The sequence below is a fragment of the Arachis ipaensis genome, chromosome B07 (assembly GCF_000816755.2).
Source record: "Arachis ipaensis cultivar K30076 chromosome B07, Araip1.1, whole genome shotgun sequence".
In the NCBI taxonomy this organism is placed as follows: domain Eukaryota; kingdom Viridiplantae; phylum Streptophyta; class Magnoliopsida; order Fabales; family Fabaceae; genus Arachis; species Arachis ipaensis.
Window position 1 is genome coordinate 99016279 of NC_029791.2, and position 23837 is coordinate 99040115.

Sequence of the window (23837 nt, forward strand, 5' to 3'; positions counted from 1 at the left end):
CCTCCCCCTAAGTTGCCATCATCCTTCACAACATTCAAGTGGGTAAAATTCATATCCCTTAGCTTTCTAATTCCACTTGAATATGGGCTACTGGAGACGGATGGTCAACTTAGAGCTCTTTGTGGCATAAAGAGTAAGAAGAAGATGGTCAGTGGTAAGAATTGTCCTGTAAGGTTCATTATGGTTGGAAGCCTTAAGTTTAAACGCAAAGGTTGGTGTAGAGCTCAATTGAATGGGTCTAGGAAGCTGTTTGGTAGCCACAATGAGAATTCAAATTACTTATCACCTGGCTGAAAAAATACAAATCCCAACAAAAATGGGTGTAAAAGCAAGATTTGGGATCCTGGAATCTGCTCTGACATTTGTCACCCCGAGAGCCTAAGAATCTGTTTGAAACTTCTTAAGGGCTTTACATGCCTAGTTTGGGACCCCGGAGGTCACTGGACGTACAAACACTGGTGGGATTCCTGGATGAATACAAGCATAAGCCGCCATAACAAGGAGCTCACCAAATGTCCAACTTAAGTACTCTAACTAAAAGTGCTAGGTGGGAGACAACCCACCATAGTATGATCGTTCCTTTTTCATTTTTATTTAGTTTTATTTGTTTCGAGTTTTATTTTATTATATTGAACATGGAGTTTTGCATCACATTCATATTAACACTGCATTCTGCATTTTTTTTCAGATTTAAAAAAAAAAAGCACGCACGCGACGCGGCAGCGTCGGTGACGCGTCCGCGTCACCAGTGCAATGGGAAGAAAAGAGAACGAACAGAAAGTCACGCGAGAGCGTGGCTGGAGGTGCGCCTTTAGCCTAATTTGACCCCACGCGACCGCGTCACCCACGCGGCCGTGTGATCTGAAAATCAACGTCAAAAGGGTGCATGGCCGAAAGATGAGCTGGAGTGATGCTAGACTGGCGCTAGACGCACAGACCTTACCACGCGAACGCGTACCCCACGCGTTCGCGTCATATCCCAATATTGGTCCACCACGCGATCGCGTCCCCACGCGACCGCGTCACCCTAACATTTGGCAATATGAGCTTCAAACAGAAAATTATGCGACCGCGCGGCTACCCTCGCACTAATGGCACAGATCGATCCACGCGACCGCGTGGATGATGCGTCCGCGTCATTTCATAGAAGCGCTATCCGCGCGACCGCGTCACTCACGCGTCCGCGTCACAAGCGGCGCACAGAATATCCAGATCAGCCAATTTTCTTATCTTTTCTTCTCTAATCCTAATTTTTCTATCTTTTCTTATTCTTTTTTCGTCCTTTTCTTACTTTCTTCTTCTTCATCTCTTTTCACTTCCATTCTATTTTATTTAATTTATTTGCATACTTTCATTCATTGCATTATTTTTATTGGTGTTCGAAATTTATTTGGGTCATTATTTTTATATTTTTGTGGATTATTCAAGATTTGTTTGACAATTATACTTTTTAGAGGGTTGCTTGCATGTTCAATTTAATAATTTCAATAGCTTATTTACCATGCATGCTATGTGTTTGTGAAAAAGTTCATATGGCATTATGCATTTTTCTAGGTTATTCCATTCTACTATTCTGATGCCTGTTTTTCACAAATTCCCTTTTTATATTTTATTAATTTAATATAATTGTTCTTACAAATAGGTCGTTAGTATGAAAGACTTGGTAATTTAAATTGGACATTAAATACTTGATCTATGCTACTCATGCCTTTGCCTGCATGCCAATAAACACCTTGCATTTAATTGTCTTCATATGCACTGCTATATTCCCGTTTATGATTTTTCACATGTAGTCATGACCATGTGTCAACATCATTTATCTTTTAATGTGTATTAATTACCACCTCTCCTATTCTCTTCCTTTCTCTATCCCTTTGAATTTAAGTTACTTTCTTCTCCCCTTTTCAGGATGGCCACCAAGAAAGGTAAAAAGAAAGCTACTCCCAAACCACCGGCAGGGAAAGGAAAAAAGGGAGCACCAGCTGAGGACCCACAACCCCCATCCACTTGCACATCTTCGCATGCACCGAGGACGGTGCAATCTTTAAGTGTGGGGAGGTCGATACCAACTTCCAGGGGTTAGTTACCTTCTTTTCAACACCAATAATCTTATTTTCTTTATTTGTTCATTGTTACATCTGCATATTTGATTGCATGTTTATTTGATTTTGTGCATTTAGTTACTACTTGGTTAAAGTAACTCTATTTTTGAAAAATTTCACTAATTTAAATTGAAAAAAATTTTTTTATGTTAAAACTTGTTTGGAAGTTGTATTTGGAACATGATTTTTGAGCTAAAGAACACACAACCTGTGAGATTTGAGCTTATTTATATGGTTACATTATTTAACCATAAATATTTTATTCCTGTGTGTTTCCTTCTCTATGATTTTAATCTATATTTTGTTCCAATCTATATGTCCATTATTTAGTGTATTTACATGCTTGCATATGATTGAGGCCATTGTTTGATTTTAGCTCACTTATCCCAAATAAGCCTACCCTTTAAATCACCCTTGTCAGCCACTTTGAGCCTTTTAATCCCCATTTGTTCTGTATTTTACCACATCACTAGCCTTAAGCAGAAAAATAATTAAATATTCCAATTGAATCTTTGGTTAGCTTAAGATAGGAATTGTGCAACAATTAAGTGTGGGGAAACTGTGGGAACTTGGATTAATAAGGAAATGTATCATGTTTCTAATTTTGAATATTGAAAAATTTGGGTACCTACTCATGTAAAACAGAAAATTAAAAATTCCATATGCATTGATATGTTATTCTAGTTTTTATGTCTCTCTAAAAAAAAAAAGAGAAAAAGAAAAGAAAAAGAGCAAATTAAATAAGGGGACAAAATTACCCCAATGTTAAGTTAATGAAAAAATCAATGCATATGTGATAAAGTTAAAGAAAAGTTGATACATGAGTATGTGATGCAAAAGTGAGAATTTTGGGTAGCTAGGCATGAATTAGAATTATATAGAGTATATGTATGTTAGGTGAAAGTTTAGGTTAATTAAAGATTCAATTTATAGCTCACTTAGCCATATATATACCCTCACCCTTACCTTAGCCCCATTATAACCTTGAAAAGACCTCATGATGTTTGCATTGGTACATTAAATTTTTGTTGATTGGTTAGATGAAGAACAAAGTTTAGAAAGCATGACTAGAGGAGAGTAGAGTGATTAACCCTAGACACTTGAGAGTTAGAGTGATATACACTACCAGTAAGGGTTCAGTGCTTAATTCTATGTTCCCTGCTTTCATGTGCTATCTTCTTACAAGTTTACTTGCTTTTTATTGTATGATTTGAATTAGTGAAATCTGATTTATGTTTGTCTTGAAAATCTTATTTACTTTTAACCAAGTAGGTAGAAATATTTTTGCATGTAGTTACATTCATAGGTTGCATTTCATACATTCTACCATCCCTCTTCACTTTTATAGCTTCTCTTGAGCTTAGCATGAGGACATGCTAATGTTTAAGTGTGGGGAGGTTAATAAACCACTATTTTATGGTTTATCTTGTACTCAATTGAGTGTATTTTATCAATCTTTCACCCACTTATTCATACAATTCGCATGTTTTATATTTTCCTTCCTGATTTTGTGCTATGATTGAAAACATGCTTCTTTGATCTTAATTTAGCTAATTTTAATCCTCTCTTATTACCATTCGATGTCTTGATATGTGTATTAAGTGTTTTCAGAGATTATAGGGTAGGAATGGCTTAGAGGATGGAAAGGAAGCATGCAAAAGTGGAAGGAATACAAGAAGTTGAAGGAACTGCAAAGTTGTCAGCCTAACCCTCTCGCACTAAAACGGTCATAACTTGAGCTACAGAGGTCCAAACGACGCGGTTTCAGTTGAATTGGAAAGCTAACGTCTGGAGCTTCGATTTGATATATAATATGCTATAGTTGCCCTAAAGCTAGGTGACGCGGTCGCGTGATCCACGCAGACGCGTCGCAGTGGCGAAAAACCAGCGTGGCAGATTTCTTCTCCAGCGATTTCTGGACTGTTTTCGACCCAGTTTGTGGCCCAGAAAACACATATTAGAGCTATAAAGTGGGGGAATGCATCCATTTATAAAAAAGCTCACAATTCACAATTTTAGGAGTAGATGTAGTTTTTAGAGAGAGAGGTTCTCTCCTCTCTCTTAGGATTTAGTTTTAGGATTTAGGATTATTTCTTCTTCATCAGAGGTTCAATGTTCTTTTTATTTATTTTCCTAATTTAATTTATGAACTCTTCCATGTTACATTTGATATCTTTATTAGTGCTAATTGAGGTATTTCAGAATTATGATTGCTTTCTTTTATTTATTATATAAATAATTTTGATTTTTTCCTTTTGGCTTTGGTTGAATCATTGGAGACTTTTGAGTTATCAAACTCATTGTTAATTGAAAATTGGAAATCTTCAAGAATTAATTCGAGTTCCACTAACTCTAACTTTTCCCAAGGAAAGACTAGGACTTGAGGAATCAGAATTAATTCATCCACTTAACTTACCTTCGTAGTTAGAGGTTAACAAAAGTGGGAGAAAAATCCAATTCTCATTACAATTGATAAGGATAACCAGGATAGGACTTTCAGTTTTCATACCTTGCCAAGAGTTTTATTATCTATTTAATTTAATACAATTTATTTTCTTGCCATCTACTATTCTCGCTTTTTATCTTATACATTAAAAACCCCCCAATTTACAAACTCATAACCAATAATAAGAACACCTCCCTGCAATTCCTTGAGAAGACGACCCGAGGTTTAAATACTCGGTTATCAATTTAAAAAGGGGTTTGTTACTTGTGACAACCAAAAACATTTGTAAGAAAGTTTGATTGCTTGGTTTAGTAACTATACTTGTAATGAGAGTTTACTATAACCTCTAAACCATCAATTTTCCTCTCTTTTCAGGCCCCTATTTCAGCAAACATGAATCTTGTGATTTAAAGCTTAATTTCGAACTTCTAAACCTCTATTTTTATTCTCCAATATCCTAAACTTAAATTTAATTATAGAAAGGGAGTTGAACATTGAGAGGATAATAACTTCCGAGTGAAGAAAGATTGTAAAGGGGTGATGTAAGTTGAAAAGTTTAATGGGGATGCTGGTTTGTAAATAAATGTGATTGTGGCCCCGGGTAGTAGGCAGTGGCGATGTCCGCTTGCTCCAAGTATGAGATAGAGAAGAAGTATTATGAAAAATGAATTTAATTATGGAGTTTTAAATGAATGTATGTTTGTGATACCTGGGTAGTAGAAAGGATGGTGGTTCGTTCCGCTTGCTCCAGGTTAATGTTTGAGATTTGATAACAATGATGCTTGATTAAACTGAATGAATGTATGTTTGAGACCTTGGGCAGTAGCAAGGATGGTGGTTCGTCCCGCTTGCTCCAGGTCAGTGATTGTGACGCCTGGATAGTAGCAGCAGTAGTAGTTATTCCACTTGCTCCAGGTTGAGCTTTTAAACACCTACCTGGGTAGTAGCTGCAGTAGTGGTTATTCCACTGGCTCTGGGTTGAGTGGGTAGTAGCAAGGGGGTTGTAGCTCAAACCCACTTGCTCCGCAATGGGTGTTTCAGTCCATGTTTAGCGACCATGACGTGTCGGATTGGCTATATAACCGATAGATGATATCATCAGCCAAAGGACAGGTATTCATCATATGCATTTGTCTATTTTGCTTGAGTTTGCATTTCTTGGGATTGCTTAATTGATAATCTATGCTTACCTACAATATTTGTTACATGCTGTAATTGTATTTGACTTGTGTTTGCCATTGTCTGGTTGCTTGTCTGTGTGGTTCCACCGGAGTTGGAGGTTTTGGAGGAAAGTAGATGACAGAAGGTTTTAGTTAGAGTTTAGTTAAGATTTAAAACCTTAGACGACCTACCCTACTTATGATTTACAATTTATTACCTTTAAGTTTTATAATTTGAGTGTCGAAGTTCTAGGATTGCTTTAGGCTTTCTCAGGATATTATATGTTAGAGATATGGGCACTATTACCATGCTGAGAACCTCTGGTTCTCACTCCATGCATATTCTGTGGTTTTCAGATGCAAGACTGAGACATCTCGCTGAGGCATTCTGGGAGCTTCTTACAGCGAAGACCTTCTTTCCTTTGGGACTTTACTTTTGGTTATAATGTTTATATGTAGATACTTATTTTCTCCACTACTTATATATATATATATATATATATATATATATATATATGATGTATTATTCCTCTTAGAGGTTATTTTGGAGAAACAGGTTCTGTAAACTCTGTATTTTGGGCTCTTTTGGGAACTCTCATGTATATCTGTATATATGCTTATGTGCTCTAGCCAGTTTACCTTCGTGAGCCAAGTCATAAGCTTTGTTATTTGTATCTTGGAACTCTTTAGAAATTAGCCGTGTTTAGCTTACTCTTATTTTGCTTCGATTACGCTAACGTTGACGTGAGGGTTGCGCTTTTCGGTTTAACGCTTTTGTTTTTAATTTTTCTACAAAGGCTCCTAGTTATAAATAATTTTTCACCTATATTATATTATATAATTTAATATTTAGAGGTCATAATACCTTACCACCTCTATCTTTTGACTTAAGCATAAGATTGTGTGTGGTAGGGTGTTACACTGAAGATCACATCGATCTAAAGGATGCGTTGGGTGATGCCTAGGCATCTTTAGTTGTTTTTAGAACAATTGTGTTTTTAGGATTTATTTTCAAGAAATCAGGTTAAAAGAACAATAAAATACAAGTACACTTCCAAGGAGAAAACACAAGGCTGGCGCCAGGCTTGAAGAGACCAAGCCCAGCGCCCTTGCTCCAAGCTCAGTGCCTCTGCTCCAAGCCCGATGCCCCTGCTCCCAAGCCTAGCACCCCAATGGGTGTCCAACTCCTTGCCTTCCAAGCCTAGCACCTTCGTGCCTGGGAGAACCAAAATGGGCTGGTGCCCAACTCCCAAAGGTGGCACCCATCGCCACCTAACTCCAATGTACTAGGCGCCCAACGCCCAATCCCAGAGCCCAGCTCCAAGTGAATTTCCGATTCCTAGTGGTCCAAAATTTCTCAAAGCCCAGTGCCAGTGGATCAAGTCCAGCGCCAAGTCCATAGCCTACTCCTAGGAAGCTCTAAATTCAACCAAAGATTCAAGATTTAAATGATTAGTTAGCATTAACTTCTTCTAAAAAGATAAGATTTGCTTGTTAGGATTTAGTTTAGATTAGATTTGATTTATTGTTTTGAATTTGAGTAAGTTATTATCTTATTCTTCGGAGATAAGAAGATAAGAAGATAAGATTAGTTTTTGAATTTCAAATAGTTAGGAAGCTAGAATATAAATAAGTGAACAAGGTTCACAGAGAGGTATCGAACAATAACTGGATTCATTTAGCACTTCATTAGTTTTAGGTTGTTTTCCTTTCTATTATGAGTAACTAAACCTCCTCTGTTGAAGGTTAGGAGCTTTATTTGATTTTATGGATTATTAATATAAGTGTCTTCTTTATTTTGATTCATGCTTTTCTACTTTTTCAAAATTTAGTTTCGTTCTTCATCTTTAATGATTAGAAGTATTGGAAAATATTCTAATTCTTTCTTGGATTCTGTTATTACTTTGGAAAATTTAATATCAAAATTAGCTTGAAACTCTCTTTCATGATTTTTAACTTGACTAGGAACAGTATTTTGAAAGTTGTGTGGCTTTAAATCGAAACCATGCTTAACCTCTTCTCTTAATTAGTTTCCCAAGAAATTGGCCATTAACTAAGTTAAGAGAAATTAAATTACTAAAGAATTGGAATTTGGTTATAAATAATTTGTTGTTAAAAGATTTTTGCATGAGTTAAAGTAGAAAAATACAAGTATTAATTTTTCTAAGAGTTAAACACATCTGAAGCCTTTAACATCCCATTCTCTGATTACTTCTCCAAAGTTTCTAAGCATTCATTCATTCACAAACACAATTCTCTTCACTGTTCTTTGCTTTTATCTCAAGATTCATAATCCTCTTGGCAAGGTTTGATTGATCTAATTAGAGGTTCAATTAGACGTTGCTTGATTTAATCCATTAATCCTCATGGAAACGGTATCCACTCACCGTGGTATTACTTGAAGCAATTTGGTGCACTTGCCAATATTTAAGTTTATCAATTTTTGGCTCATCATTGGACAAGTGATTCAAGATAGGAAGCTTCCAAAGTGCGTTTAGCACGTTATTCCACCAAGACTACGTAATGATAATGAAGATCGGGAAACTATAAATTCCAGAAGTTCTAAATCCGTTGAGATTCAAGATGATACTGCCCAAGTGGTGGTAAACGTGGTTGTAGGAAAGATCGGATTGGCGAAATCTAGGAATGCAGTGAAGCAGGATATTAAAGTCATAAGCCAAGGACTCTGTTATAGTATTATAGGAGAATTTGGACTCACGAGTTCAAGAGAAGATAAGACCAGAGCCCAATGAAAACTTGGAGAAGTTTCAGATTGGGGACATTGCTGATAAATATACAATAATTAATAGATATCTACCTCATCCCCTAAAGTCTGAACTTCAGAATTTGCTAAGAGGTAACATAGATTTGTTTGCCTGGGAATGTTTTGATATGGTTGGAATAGATCCTACATTCATGTCCCACTAACTTGTTATTGACCCAGCATTAGCCAGTTATGCAACGACGTCGAAAGAGGTCGCTTGATCGAGCTACCTAAGTCAAAAAGCAAGGAAAAAAGCTAATGGATGTTAGGTTTATTAGGGACTTAACTTATTCAACATAGTTATCAAATTATGTAATGATTAAAAATCTTATGAAAAATGGTGAATGTGTGTTGATTATACTAATTTAAACAAAGCTTGCCTAAAGGATTGTTTTCCATTATCTAATATTGATAACATGATTGATTCTGCTTTGGGATATCGAGTATTGAGTTTTCTAGATGCTTATAGTGGTTATAATCAAACCGATGCACTCACCAAATGAAGATAAAACTGCTTTCATTACGCAAAAGGGATTTATTGCTATATACTGTAATGCCTTTTAGTTTGAAAAATAAAGGAGCCACTTATCAAGATTGATGGCTAAAGTATTTAAGCAACAGATCGGAAAGAACATAGAAGTCTACATCAACAATATGTTGATAAAGATGAAAGAGGATGCCAATCTGATTGCTGACTTGCAGGAAATCAGTGATTGTCTCCGACTTTACCAAATGAGGCTGAACCCAACTAAATGTGTTTTTAGAGTATGGGGAGATAAATTCTTGTGCTTTTTGGTAACACAAAGAGGTATTGAAGCTAATCTTAAGAAATGTCAAGCTATACTAGAAAGTTGAATCCTCAGATTCTCAAAGAGTTCTAGAGACTCACAGGTTAGTTAGTTGCTTTGTCTAGATTTTTAGGAACTTCTGCTGAAAAAGCGAAGCCATTTTTTTAATTTAATGAGGAAAGGCATAAATTTTTTTTGGACAAAGGAGTGTGAGACATCATTTCAACATTTTAAAAATTTATTATTATCTCCTCCTATTCTAGCGAAATCGAAACCTGAAAAGCCCCTATATGTTGTCATAACTGATGAAACTGTAGCTTCAACCTTAGTTTTGGAAGATGACAATAAGCCTCAACATCCTGTTTATTTTATTAGTAAGGTCCTTCAAGGACTTGAATTAAAACACTCAAAGTTGAAAAAATTAACTTTTTCATTATTAATTAATATCGGCATGTCGGTTACGGTAATACTTTTAAAGTTATTTAATTATAGTACGAACCGATCAACCGATTAAAAAGATTTTACAAAAGTCAGATTTAGCAAGTCAGATAGTGAGTTGGTCAATTGAATTATCTCAGTTTGATATTCATTATGAACCTCGCTCTGCCATTAAGACTCAAGCGATGGTTGATTTCTTAGTTGAAATGAATCACCTGGTTACCAACATATTGGGATTGGAAGTTTATGTGGATAGGGCTGCAATTGGTAAAAATAGAGGTTTTGGTCTCATTCTAACTAAAGAAGAAGACATGGTAATTGAAGCCTCCATAAAATTTAACTTTCTTATTTCAAATAATCAAGTTGAGTATGAGTTTTTGCTTGCAGGATTGACTGTAGCTCGTGATATAGAAGTAGCAGAGATCACAGTTTTAGTAATTCCCAAATTATGACTTTTCAAGTTAATGGCAAATATCAGGCCAGAGATCCTTTGTTGTAGTTGTATCTAACAAAGTTACAAGAAGTATAATATTTTAATTCCTTTTGTGCAACAAAATACACGAGCTGATGTACTAATTAAGTTGGCTAGTACTAAACTTAGAAGTGAAAATTAGAGTTTGATACAAGAAGTACTTTTAGAGTCTTCTGTTAGTATAGCTAGTTGTAAGATCCTAAATTTTTAAAAATTAAATAATTAACTATTTATGAGTCATTATATTTGTTGAGATTTTGTTTTTTTAAGAAAATTATTTTATCAAAAATAATTAACTAAGATGAAGCCCTGACAACCACAAATTTTCTTTCATTCCCAACAGCCTTAATCATTTTTATTTCTTTCATTCATCACCGAATGAAACTTGGAAAAATAACCGAACGAGGCCGTGAATGAGGGCAACCAAGAAACCTCCATGGAACCGTGACTTCCAACCTCAATTTTTTGAGTTTCGAAACTCTAATAAAAAATCTAATTCGATAAAAGTGTTTGTATTCTTCTCCTCTACATATTGGTGTTACTTTTGTCCGATAGAAGTTGGCGGTAATATAGTTCCTCTTCCCTTTGAGTTCGGTCAATTGAAGTTCAAGGAGGCATAGACGATTTTTGACATTTTTCTTTTTAGCAGCTCGGTCAGAAAGCTTCTTCGAAGCTTCCGTTGTTTTGATTTTGTACGGAGGTAGGATTTTAATAATTTTATAATAATTAAATGTGAATTTGATAAGCGAACGTTGGTTTGATTAATTATTGTTTGAGTTTGAATGAGTTTATGTTAAATTATTATTGAATTATTCCTGTTTGCTTGAGATTTTGATTCGATTATGTATGAACAGTCGCCAAAGGTGTTTTGATTATTTTGGGAGTAAAAATGAATTTTCAAAAGCTTGAAAAATTATATTAGCTAATTTTGAATTATTAAAGAAATGATTATGTTTTGAGTTTTATCGAGAAAAGTATTATGTTTGAATTTGATTTATTAAGAAAATGAGTTTAATGAAAGAGAAATAGATTTCAATTTTTTTAAAAGAGAGATTTTGATATTTGGAAAACACTTGGGTAGTACACAAGGGTTGTGGCTTAGTCCCACTTGCTCCAGGTCAAGATTTTAAAAGATTTTGGTTTTGAATTTGAGCTATGACCTGGCAAAGATCGTGGTGGTGTACCGCTTGTCTAGTGTCGCGATGGGCGTGGGGATCATGGTTGTTTACCGCCTACAGGTTGTGAATGTGTTTGTAGGGATCGTGGTTATTTACTACCCACGTGTATGTTATTTTTTCAATTGAAGATCTTGCGAGGTTCATGGTTGTGTACTGCTCACAATGGTGGGGTTCGTGGTGGAGTACCGCCCGCCGGTTTTTGAGAGGACGATATCCGGGTTAGCTACCAAAAGTGTCAGGTTCTGGCAAAGTAACCGACACGTGAGCTCACGGCCAGTAAGAAAGGCATGCATCATACATGTTTGCGCATATCTCTGTGCTATGTAACTTTGTGATTGTGTGTATGTGCTACATGACTGATTGACTTCTGTGTTCTTTCATTATTTTTTCCTGTTGGTTGCGGTTGGCTTTGGCAATAAAATAAAGATAACTACACCCGAATCCTATTAAGAACTCTCCAGTTCTTACCCCCTATTTCCACCCCTTTCAGCTACAGGTGTGAAGGTTTAGTGCGGAGCTACAGGAGCATAGAAGATTATGTTTACGAGTTGAGTTGTTAGAATTTATTTTCTCCTCGTCATTTATTCTTTTGATTTTTAGGGGCTAGGACTTGTAATTAAGGTTCTTTGAAATAAGTCGATGTATATATATACTTTTGTAATTAAGTGATTTAAAATAAAGTCTCCTTTTGTTTTCTTAATAAGAGTTTCGGCTCATATTCACGAAGGCTCAATATTAAATAAAGATAGTATATAATTAAAGGAATGGAGGTAAGTAGCGCTCAGACTTTTAGTACGATCATGAGGTGCTAAAAGTTAGGGTGTTACTTTATGGTACCAGAGTAGTTTGTTCCTATTAGAACCTTGGAAATGGACTGACTATGCTTCACTACATACTCTGAGTGTCTGTCATGCAATAGGACTTGTCCTAATGACAAGAGTTTGAATTTCAGATGCATGACTGTCTATTAATTAATGTTGTTAGTCGACTGTTACATTCATCATGGTATTAGGTCTGGCCAACATAATACTAATGATTTATGTATATGGGAACACTAACGGGTTGTCATAGACGAAATAGAAGTAATAGGTAACGCAAATCGTGGGTTTTGGAAATGTTAGAAGTTACGTCTTGGGGTTGCTTGGTTACGTATCCTATTTCTCCATGTTTGGTCTTGAAGTTTTGTCTGAGGTTTCTTTCTTGAAAAAGTGAACTAATCACTCTCCAATCCTATTCCTTGTTCTTATGTGTTTTTCGTTCGATTTTAACTGCATATGTTTGCTCAAATTCCCTGAGATATCAAGCCTACCTTGTAACTTCTGTTTTGCCATCACACTTTAACCCTATCATCTTTATGCCGTATGAAGACCCAAGTATTTGAAATTGTATATGTACTGATATGAGTTGAGACTTTTTTCCTTTTTCATAAGGCATTTTAAAAAGTAAAGTGTTGAAGCTATGTAGTGTTTTGTGTAATATCCTAATTTTCGAGGACGAAAACTTTTATAAGTGTCAATTCTTTGCTCACTTATTCATATAATTTTCATGGTTTTACAAATCCTTCCTAATTCTGTGATATAGTTGATAACATGTTTCCTGGACCTTTAAACTGTCAATTTCAATTACCCTTTATTACCATTCGATGTCGTGATCTGTATGTTAAGTGCTTTCCGGCTGTATAGGGCAGGAATGACTTAGAGGATGGAAAGGAAACATGCAAAAGTGGAAGAAACGTGCGAAAATGAAGTTTTGAGAAGCTGGCAGCGACGCGCACGCGTGGACGACGCATATGCGTGCCTAGCGCAGAAGACAAGCGACGCGTACGTGTGACTGACGCGTACGCGTGACAAGGAATATCGCCAAATGACGCGTACGTGTGACCTACGCGTACGCGTGACCTATGCGTATGCGTGACATACGCCATGTGCAGAAATTGCAGAAAGCGCTGGGGGTGATTTCTAGGCTTTTTTTGGCCCAGTTCCAAGCCCAAAAAACACATAATAGAAGCTGCAAAATGGGGGAAACACAGGAGACGACTCATACAACATTCATTCAGATAATTTTAGGTTTTAGATGTAGTTTTCTAGAGAGAGAGCCTCTCCTCTCTCTAGGTTTTAGGATTCTTAGGTTTAGTTATTTTCTTAATTTCAGAATTCTACTCTACTTTAATTTAGTGCTCTTATACTCTTATTTATTCTAGTACTTTGGTTTATCTATTCCTCTTGTTGATTCTCTATTTTCCCAATTTAGCTTATGAATTCTCCATGTTAGATTTAATTTCTTCATTAATGCAATTTGAAGTATTTTATGTTTATTGCTTCTTCCTTTATTTGTTATCATTGATGCTTTCAATTAGTTGTTTGGATTTTATTATCTCTTATTGCTTTTCTATGTTTTTATGTTATGCCTTCCAAGTATTTGACAAAATGCTTGGGAGGGTTTTAAGTTAGATTTTTATATTCTTGGCTTGGGTTGAGTAATTGGAGACTCTTGAGTTATCAAACTCCTTTGTTGATTGATAATTGATAGTTGCTGGTTGATTTGGATCCCTCTAAAGCTAGTCTTTCCTTAGGAGTTGACTAGGACTTGAGGAATCAAATTGATTGGTCCACTTGACTTTCCTTCATGAGTTAGAGGTTAACTAAGTGGGAGCACTGAACAATGTTCATCACAATTGATAAGGATAACTAGGATAGGACGTCTAGTTCTCATACCTTGCCAAGAGCTTCTCTTAGTTATTAATTTAATTCCCTGCCTTTTTATTTTCTTGTTCCTTATTTCAAAAACCCAAAAAGATAAAATCTCATAACCAATAACAAGTAACATACCTCCCTGTAATTCCTTGAGAGACGACCTGAGGTTTAAATACTTTGATTTATTTTTATTGGGTTTGCTTTAGTGACAACCAAATTTTTGTATGAAAGGATTCTTTGTTGGTTTAGAAACTATACTAGCAACGAGAACTCATTTGTGAAATTCTTTACTAGCAAAAATCCGTTCATCAAAATGGCGCCGTTGCCGGGGAGTTGCAATTGTGTGCCTTATTATTGGTTATTGTGAATATTGTGAATAAATTTGCTTTCTCGTTTCTTTGTTAGTTGTTTCTAGTTTTAGGAGCTTATTCTCATTATTTTCTTATTTGTTTTTGTTTTTACTTTCTTTTGTTACTATGAATTCTCACCCCTTTAGCTATGAGTTTGGTTACAATCATGTTGTAGAAAGAGAAAATTACAATAAAAGCTTGGATCAAGGATGGGACAATCAAAGATGGGAGGAGCCACAAGGATTTGATCAACCCTCTTGGTAACAACCACCTCTAAGGTATTATCAACAACCATTCTATGATGCTTACCAAGACAATGGTTATGGTGGACCTCTTCGTGACAATCAACACCCACCACAATATACCTATGAACCCCCTCCTCAACATAGCCTTGAACCACCATACTCACAAGCCCCTTTCCATCATTCACCTCCATATGACCCTAACCCTTATCCATCATTCCAAATACCATATCAACCATACATAGGACCACCCCAACTCCAAAATAATCACTCTCATGAACCACCACCTCCATACTCATCATCTCCATGCCCTTACCAAGAAGAACCACCTTCCTACTATGAACCATTTCTCCAAAATAATGGACCCTTATGTCCACCCCAACCTCCACTGGATAGCAACACCCTTAGTGTTATTCGCTAAGGGCAAATACAGCTTCAAACCACACTTACTTCTACTCTCACTAGTCTCACCTCTACTCTCCAAACTCTTATGTCCCGTGTGGATGCATCAATACTTCAAAAGAAGTACGAAGAGACCCAAAATGTGGAAGTAGAGATCCGTGACGATGAAGGAGTAGCTGAAAAATTGGTGAGGGAAGACATCAAGGAGGAGTTCGATTTTGTATTAAAGCAATTGGAGGAAGCTGTAATTATCGAAGAAGAAGAAGTGGTTGAAGACCTAAAAGATGCTGAATCTCCATGGGAATTAAGAGTTATAGAGAATTTCACCACGAAGTTTGAATCTGATGTTGAGGAGGATAGTGCACAACCTCCAAAGCATGTTTCTTATGAAGAATTAGATGGAATAGATCCAGTAGCAGGTTCTCTTGGTGATGATGATCATGAATCAAGCCCTCCTAGTGATGAACTTGCATCCGCAATTGAACCCCTTGAGTTTGAAGAACTTTCTCCAAGTGAATCTGAAGATGATGTGGAGGTAGACTTTTCTCAACCTCCAACTTATGACTTGAGTGATGGGGAAGAATTAGAAGATTTTGATCAGGGCACGGTTGAAGTTGAAGAGGTTTGCAAGGAGGTGGAAGAATTCACAGAAGAGCACAAGGGAGTAGAACCCGCAAGACCATTGGAAACACCTCTCCCAAAGCCATTAACATCCAATACAACATTCAAGAGAGTAAAATCCTTATCTTTAACCTTCACTTTCCCACTTGAATATGATTTTGCTTGAGACGGATGGTCAACTTAGAGCTCTTTGTGGCTTTAAGAGTAAGAGGGAGATGGTTAGTAGTTGGAGTTGGCAGGCACGGTTCAATATGGTTGCATGCTCCAGACTGAAGTACAAGAATTGGTGTAGAGCTCGATTGAATGGATCCAGGAAGTTGTTTGAGTATTTCAGTGAGAATTCAGATTGCTTGCCACCTGGTTGGAACAATGATGATCAACAAGAAGACGGGTGCAAAAGTAAGATTTAGGACCCCGGAATTCATTATAACAATCAACACTCCTGGAGCCTCGTCGCTTGCTTTAACTTGCTCGAAGGCTTTATGTGCCTAGTTGGGACCCCGGAGGCTATTGAAATTGCAAACATTGGTGGGAATTCCTGGATGAGTTCAAGCACAAGCCACCATGACAAGGAGCTCACCAAATGTCCAACTTAAGGACTTTAACTAAAAGTGCTAGGTGGGAGACAACCCACCATGGTATTATCTTTCATTTTTATCCTTAGTTTTATTTTATTCTATGTTTATTAGTATCCATTCATAATGTGTACATCAACATCTGCATTCTGCATTCTGCATAAAAAAAAAACCACGCGTGCGTATGAGCCACGCGTGGGCGTCGATCCCAATTCGACGCTTACATCCAACGAACAGAAAGTTGTGATGGAATCGTGCGGTTGGTGTCCTAGAGGCACAATTCGAGCCACGCGTACATGTCCCCAATGCGTACGCGTCAATTTCAATTTTAGCACACCACGCGTGGGTGTGCGCGATGTGCACGCGTCGCATGCAAAATTTTGTCCCCATCAATCTGAACAGAGAGTTGCGCCAAAACGACACTGGAATTGTGCGTTTAGCACAATTTCAGCCGACGGGTACACGTGCTTCATGCGTACGCGTCATCTTCATTTATCCCTTTCCACGTGTTCGTGTCTATGATGCGTACGCGTCGATGCATTTTTGCCTCATCCACACTCACGTGTGATCCACGTGTACGCGTGGATTTGATTTCATTAACCCCTCTGACGCGAGAACCCTAACTCGCGTCACCCAATCTCTTCTCCCTCAACATTCCAATTTCTTCTCTTCCCTCCATTGCCACCCTCACCACCACCAGCCTCCCACTGCAGCAACCACCGGCAACCCCGGACCGCCGCCGACCACCCTCCCCCCTCATTCCTCTCTTTTTCTTCTTCTTCTTTGTTTCCTCCTTCCGCCACCCCTCCTACCTTCACCAAGACCGCCGTGGACAGCCCCTCTGCTGTCGTGCCACCGCCATCTCCGGGTGACACTACTCCTCCACTTCCTTTCCCAATTCTGTTACTGCACCCCCTCAAGATGTCTGATAGGAAAGGCAAAGGCAAGGCTATGTCCAACACCGGCAAGAGGAAGAGAGGACAGTCATCCGCGGCTCTAGCGGATGTCCTCTCGGATGAATCTTGGCGGGAAAAGAACTTCCCGGATCAAGAAAAAGCCGATCAAATTGTGCCTGCGACTGACCCAATCAAATTTGCAAATCTCTACTGTGAACTTAAATTTGCGGTCTTTGCGGAAAAAAGGCACCTCTACTTAGAAAAGACACTCAAAATACCAACCGAGCTAAAGAAGTACACTAAGGATCAGATCAAACAGAGAGGTTGGGTATTTCTGGAGAGGAATCTGACAGAGGTTAACGCATCATGGGTCCGTGAGTTCTATTGTAACTATTACAAGACGACCTTTGATGATGTGCAACTTCGGGGCAAGCAGATCTTGGTCACAGAGGAGGCCATAGAGGATATCCTCTATTTCCAGCCTAAATCAGATGATGCAGATGGTTATCAGAAGGCTAAGGAGTCCATTAGATTCATGAGCTTTGATTAGGATGCTGTCAGGCGCACCATAGCCATTGATCCTGAGGTTCCATGGGCTATGGGAAAGTCAAAGTTGACTCCCAGGGGTTTAAAGATTATTTATCTCAATGATGAGACTAGGCTATGGCAGCAGATACTGAGTAATTATGTTATGCCTAGCACTCACGAGTCAGAGGTGCCAGCTGCCATGATCATCCTCATCTAGTGCATTATGGAAGAAAAAGACCTATACTTTTCACGGTTTATCAGAAAGTACATGTCCAGAGTCCATGTTAGAGGCACCCTATCATTCCCGTACTTGGTCACACAGATGGCCAGCCGAGCTGAGGTGCCTTGGGAGCTAGAGGATGAGAAGTCACCGGTTGCCGACTGTAAAAAGATTATTCCACACGGCAAGCGGTCCAGACCTCTAGGCCACAGACCGCCTTCTCTTACTGCCTCTACTGATGCGGCCACATCCTCAGCAGCACCTTCAGCGCCTGCAGCACCACCCGCATCCATAGCACCATCATCTGCCTCTCAGCCAGTCTACCATCTAGTGCACCGCCTCTTTGAGCGCCTTGAGCAGATGGAGCGCCGCAACCAGCGGCGTTATGAGCAGTCAATAAGCGATGCTATGAACATCTGAAGCTGATGGTGAGGTCAGGGCGTCCTGACATCCCCTCCGAGCCTAACACACCATTGGAGCACTCTGAGGAGGAGGAGGATGAGCAGGAGGATGATACACAGGAGGAGGGCCAGCAGCAGGCACAGCACCAGAAGCCTCAGCTTGAGCAGTCGGCAGAGCCACAGGCACCTGCACAGCCATCACAGACAGAGCTAGCAGCACACCCTTCCTTAGGCGATGACCTTTCACACCAGGCTTGACTGAGAGCATCGAGGACGATGCTGTATTATAAGTGTGGGGAGGTCGCCGTCTCCGGCAGATTTTCATTTGGTGAACTATTTCAGACTTTTTATCCTATTTTGCTTTATTTTATATTCTGCTTTCTTTTATTTTATTTTTCTTTGAATACTTGCACATTTCTATTTTATTGTATTTCTGTTTATTTTAACTTTGTTGTATTTTGCACTTTGAGCTTGTATATATCTTAGATATTTAGCTTGGATGGCACTTTTAGTCTGTTAGTTGTGATATGGAAAAACATGGATTATTAAGTTAGTTTACCTGTTTGGCATATGAGATATTGATTTGATTGAAAATAATGAGTAACCTAAAAACTTTTAGTTTTTCATAATCACAACATCTCAGTTAGTATATATAATAATAATAATAATAATAATAATAATAATAATAATAATAATAATAATAATAATAATAATAATAATAATAATAATAATAAGTGTTGGTCATTTGATGAAATTTTCAAGGAATATATTTATTTTAGGGAAAGCATTTAAGATTCACATTGATTTGAGTTAGAACCTTTTGGTAACTTTCAAGATATATATAAGTGGAATATGATTTTTGAGCTAAGAACACACAATCCGTGAGTTTTTGAGCTTAACTGCATGGTTACATTATTTAACCATAATATTTTATTCTTGTGTGTTTCTTCACTATGATTGCAGACTTTACATTGTTCCATTCTATATGTCCATTGTTAGTGTATTTACATGCATACATATGACTGAGGCCATCATTTGTTATTATCTCACTTCTCCCCAAATAGCCTACCATTATAATTACCTTTATTTGCCACTTTGAGCCTTTTTAATCCCCATTTGTTTTGTATTTTACCACATCACTAGCCTTAAGCGGAAAAATAATCAATTACCCCAATTGAATCTTTGGTTAGCTTAAGACACAAATTGTGTGTCAACCAAGTGTGGAAAACTGTGGGGACTTGTGTTGATGGGAATGTACTATGTTTCTAATTTATTTGAATATTGGAAATTTGGGTGCATACTTATGAGAGATCAGAAAAATCATATGCATTGACATGAGTATGTTTACTTTAATGTTCATATTAAAAAAAATTATTTTAAATAAGGGGATAAAATAATCCCACTGTTAAGTTTAATAAAAGGTCAATGCATATGTGGTGAAATTAAAGAAAAATTCAATACATGAGTATGTGATGCAAAAGTGAGATTTTGGATAGCTAAGTTTAATTTTAAAATCGCATAAAGCATGTGTATATGTTATGTGAGAGCTTAGGTTAGTCAAAGATTCAATTTACAGCTCACTTGGCCATACATATATCCTCATCTTTACCTTAGCCCTATTACAACCTTGAAAAGACCTCATGATGTTTGCATTTGTACACTTAATATTTGTTGATTGGTTAGATGAAGAACAAAGTTTTAGAAAGCATGACTAGAGAAGAGTAGAGTGGTTTAACCCCAAACACTTGAGTGATTAGAGTGCAGATACAAATCCAATGAGGGTTCAATGGCTCATTTCCATCTGTCCATATTTGATCATTGCTTGTCTTGCAAGTTTGTGAACTCTTTTGATTAACTCAACTCAATTGTGAATGTGTTTTGATATGATTGATTTAGCCCTTGATTGTGCATATATGATTTCTTGGAAATTTGACTCAATTTGACCACATGTATGCTTATATATATATAGATAGATACTGATTAGAATTGCATGATTCATGTAGGTAGCTTGGATCTAGATAGGTTGCATTGCATAAATTCCACCATTCTGCCTTTACTCTTTTGGTTCCCTTGAGCTTAGCATGAGGACATGCTAATGTTTAAGTGTGGGGATTTTGATAAACCACTATTTTATAGTTTACTTGTGCTGATTTGAGTGATTTTTATCAATTCTTTGCTCACTTATTCATATAATTTGCATGGTTTTACAAATCCTTACTAATTCTGTAATATAGTTAAAAACATGTTTCCTGGGCCTTTAAACTGTCAATTTTAATTACCCTTTATTACCATTCGATACCGTGATCTGTATGTTGAGTGCTTTCAGGCTGTATAGGACAGGAATGACTTAGAGGATGGAAAGGAAATATGCAAAAGTAGAAGGAACGTGCGAAAATGAAGTTTTGAGAAGCTGGCAGCGACGCGCACGCGTGGACGACGCGTACGCGTGCCTAGCGCAGAAGACAAGTGACGCGTACGCGTGACTGACGCGTACGCGTGACAAGGAATATCGCCAAACGATGCGTACGTGTGACCTACGCGTACGCGTGACATGCACCACATGCAGAAATTGCAGAAAGCGCTGGGGGTGATTTTGGGGCTCCTTTTGGCCCAGTTTCAAGCCCGAAAAACACAGAATAGAAGCTGCAGAATGGGGAAAACACAGGAGATGACTCATACAACATTCATTCAGATAATTTTAGGTTTTAGATGTAGTTTTCTAGAGAGAGAGGCTCTCTCCTCTCTCTAGGTTTTAGGATTCTTAGGTTTAGTTATTTTCTTAATTTCAGAATTCTACTCTACTTTAATTTAGTGCTCTTATACTCTTATTTATTCTAGTACTTTGGTTTATCTATTCCTCTTGTTGATTCTCTATTTTCCCAATTTAGCTTATGAATTCTCCATGTTCGATTCAATTTCTTCATTAATGCAATTTGAGGTATTTTTTGTTTATTGCTTCTTCCTTTATTTGTTATCATTGATGCTTTCAATTGGTTGTTTGGATTTTATTATCTCTTATTACTTTTCTATGTTTTTATGTTATGCCTTCCAAGTGTTTGACAAAATGCTTAGGAGGTTTTTAAGTTAGATTTTTATATTCTTGGCTTGGGTTGAGTAATTGGAGACTCTTGAGTTATCAAACTCCTTTGTTGATTGATAATTGAGAGTTGCTGGTTGATTTGGATCCCTTTAAAGCTAGTCTTTCCTTAGGAGTTGACTAGGACTTGAGGAATCAAATTGATTGGTCCACTTGACTTTCCTTCATGAGTTAGAGGTTAACTAAGTGGGAGCACTGAACAATTCTCATCACAATTGATAAGGATAACTAGGATAGGACGTCTAGTTCTCATACCTTGCCAAGAGCTTCTCTTAGTTATTAATTTAATTTCCTGCCTTTTTATTTTCTTGTTCCTTATTTCAAAAACCCAAAAAGATAAAATCTCATAACCAATAACAAGTAACACACCTCCCTGCAATTCCTTGAGAGATGACCCGAGGTTTAAATACTTCGGTTTATTTTTATTGGGTTTGCTTAAGTGACAACCAAATTTTTGTATGAAAGGATTCTTTGTTGGTTTAGAAACTATACTAGCAACGAAAACTCATTTGTAAAATTCTTTACCAACAAGAATCCGTTCGTCAATCCCAAATTTTTAAAAATTATATAATTAGCTATTTATGAGTCATTATATTTGTTGATATTTTGTTTTTAAAAAAAATTATTTTACTAAAAATAATTAACTAAAATTTTATGATTTATTAAAATTTAATTTAATTATGACTTATTCTATTAGTTTGAATTATTTATTAAAAATTATTTTAATAAACAAAAATTTATATTAATTATTATTATTATTATTATTTATTTATAACGTGGCTTATATATACATATATATATATGAAATTGAAACACGGTTATATGCTTATGTATATATAATCAAAGGAAAAGAAATTGAAATGTGGCATGTATATATATATAACACTAATGACACCTGATGAAGCTGACGACCACAAATTTTCTTTCATTCCCAATAGCCTTAATCATTTTTTTTCTTTCATTCATCACCGAATGAAACTTGGAAAAATAAGAGAAGGAGGCCGTGAGTGAGGGCAACCAAGAAACCTCCATGGAACTGTGACTTCCAATTTTAATTTCTTGAGCTATGTAATTTTAATAAAAAATCTAATCTGATAAAAGTATTTGTATTCTTCTCTTTTACATATTGGTATTACTTTTTTCAGTAGAAGTTGGCAGTGGCGTAGTTCTTCTTCCCCTTGAGTTCGGCCAATTGGTGTTCTAGGAGACACAGATGATTTTTAACGTTTTTCTCTTCAGCAGCTCGACCAAAAAACTTTTCCGGAGCTTCCATTGTTTTGATTTTGTATGGCGGTAGGGTTTTAGTAATTTTATAATAATTAAATGTGAATTTGATAAGTGAACGTTCGTTTGATTAATTATTGTTTGAGTTTGAATGAGTTTATGTTGAATTATTATTGAATTATTGTTGTTTACTTGAGATTTTGATTCGATTATGTATGAACAGCCACCTGGGGTGTTTTGATTATTTTGGGAGTAAAAATGGATTTTCAAAAGCTTAAAAAATTATATTAGCTAATTTTGAATTATTAAAGAAATGATTATGTTTTGAGTTTTATCGAGAAAAGTATTATGTTTGAATTTGATTTATCAAGAAAAGGTGTTTAATGAAAGAGAAATAGATTTGAATTATTTTTAAAAGAGGGATTTTGATATTTGGAAAATACCTGGGCAGTATGCAAGGGTTGTGACTTAGTCACACTTGCTCCAGGTCAAGATTTTAAAAGATTGTGGTTTTGAATTTGAGCTATGACCTGGCAAGGATCGTGGTGGTGCACCGCTTGTCCAGTGTCACGATGGATGTGGAGATCATGGTTGTTTACCACCCACGGGTTGTGAATATGTTTCTGGGGATCGTGGTTATTTACCGCCCATGTGTATGTTGTTTTTCCAATTGAAGATCTTGCGAGGTTCGTGGTGGTGTAGTATTTACAATGGTGGGGTTCGTGGTGGTGTACCGCCCATCGGTTTTCAAGAGGATGATATCCGGGTTAGCTACCCGATACATCGGGTTTTGGAAAAGTAACCGACACGTGATCTCACGGCCAGTAGGAAAGGCATGCATCATAGCTGTTTGCGCATATCTCTGTGCTATGTAACTCTGTGATTGTGTGTGTGTGCTGCATGACTGATTGACTTCTGTGTTCTTTCATTATTTTTGCTTGTATGTTTTCTGTTGTTAGTTACGGTTGCCTTTGGCAATAAAATGAAGATAACTATACACCCCGACCCTACTAAGAACTCCCTAGTTCTTACCCCCTATTTTTACCCCTTTCAGCTACAGATGCGAAGGTTTAGTGTGGAGCTACATGAGCATAGAAGATTATGTTTACAAGATGAGTTGTTAGACTTTATTTTTTCCTTGTCGTTTATTCTTTTAGTTTTTAGAGGGGTAGGACTTGTAATTGAGGTTCTTTGAAATAAGTCAATGTATATAAAGCTATGTGGATATATATATATATAT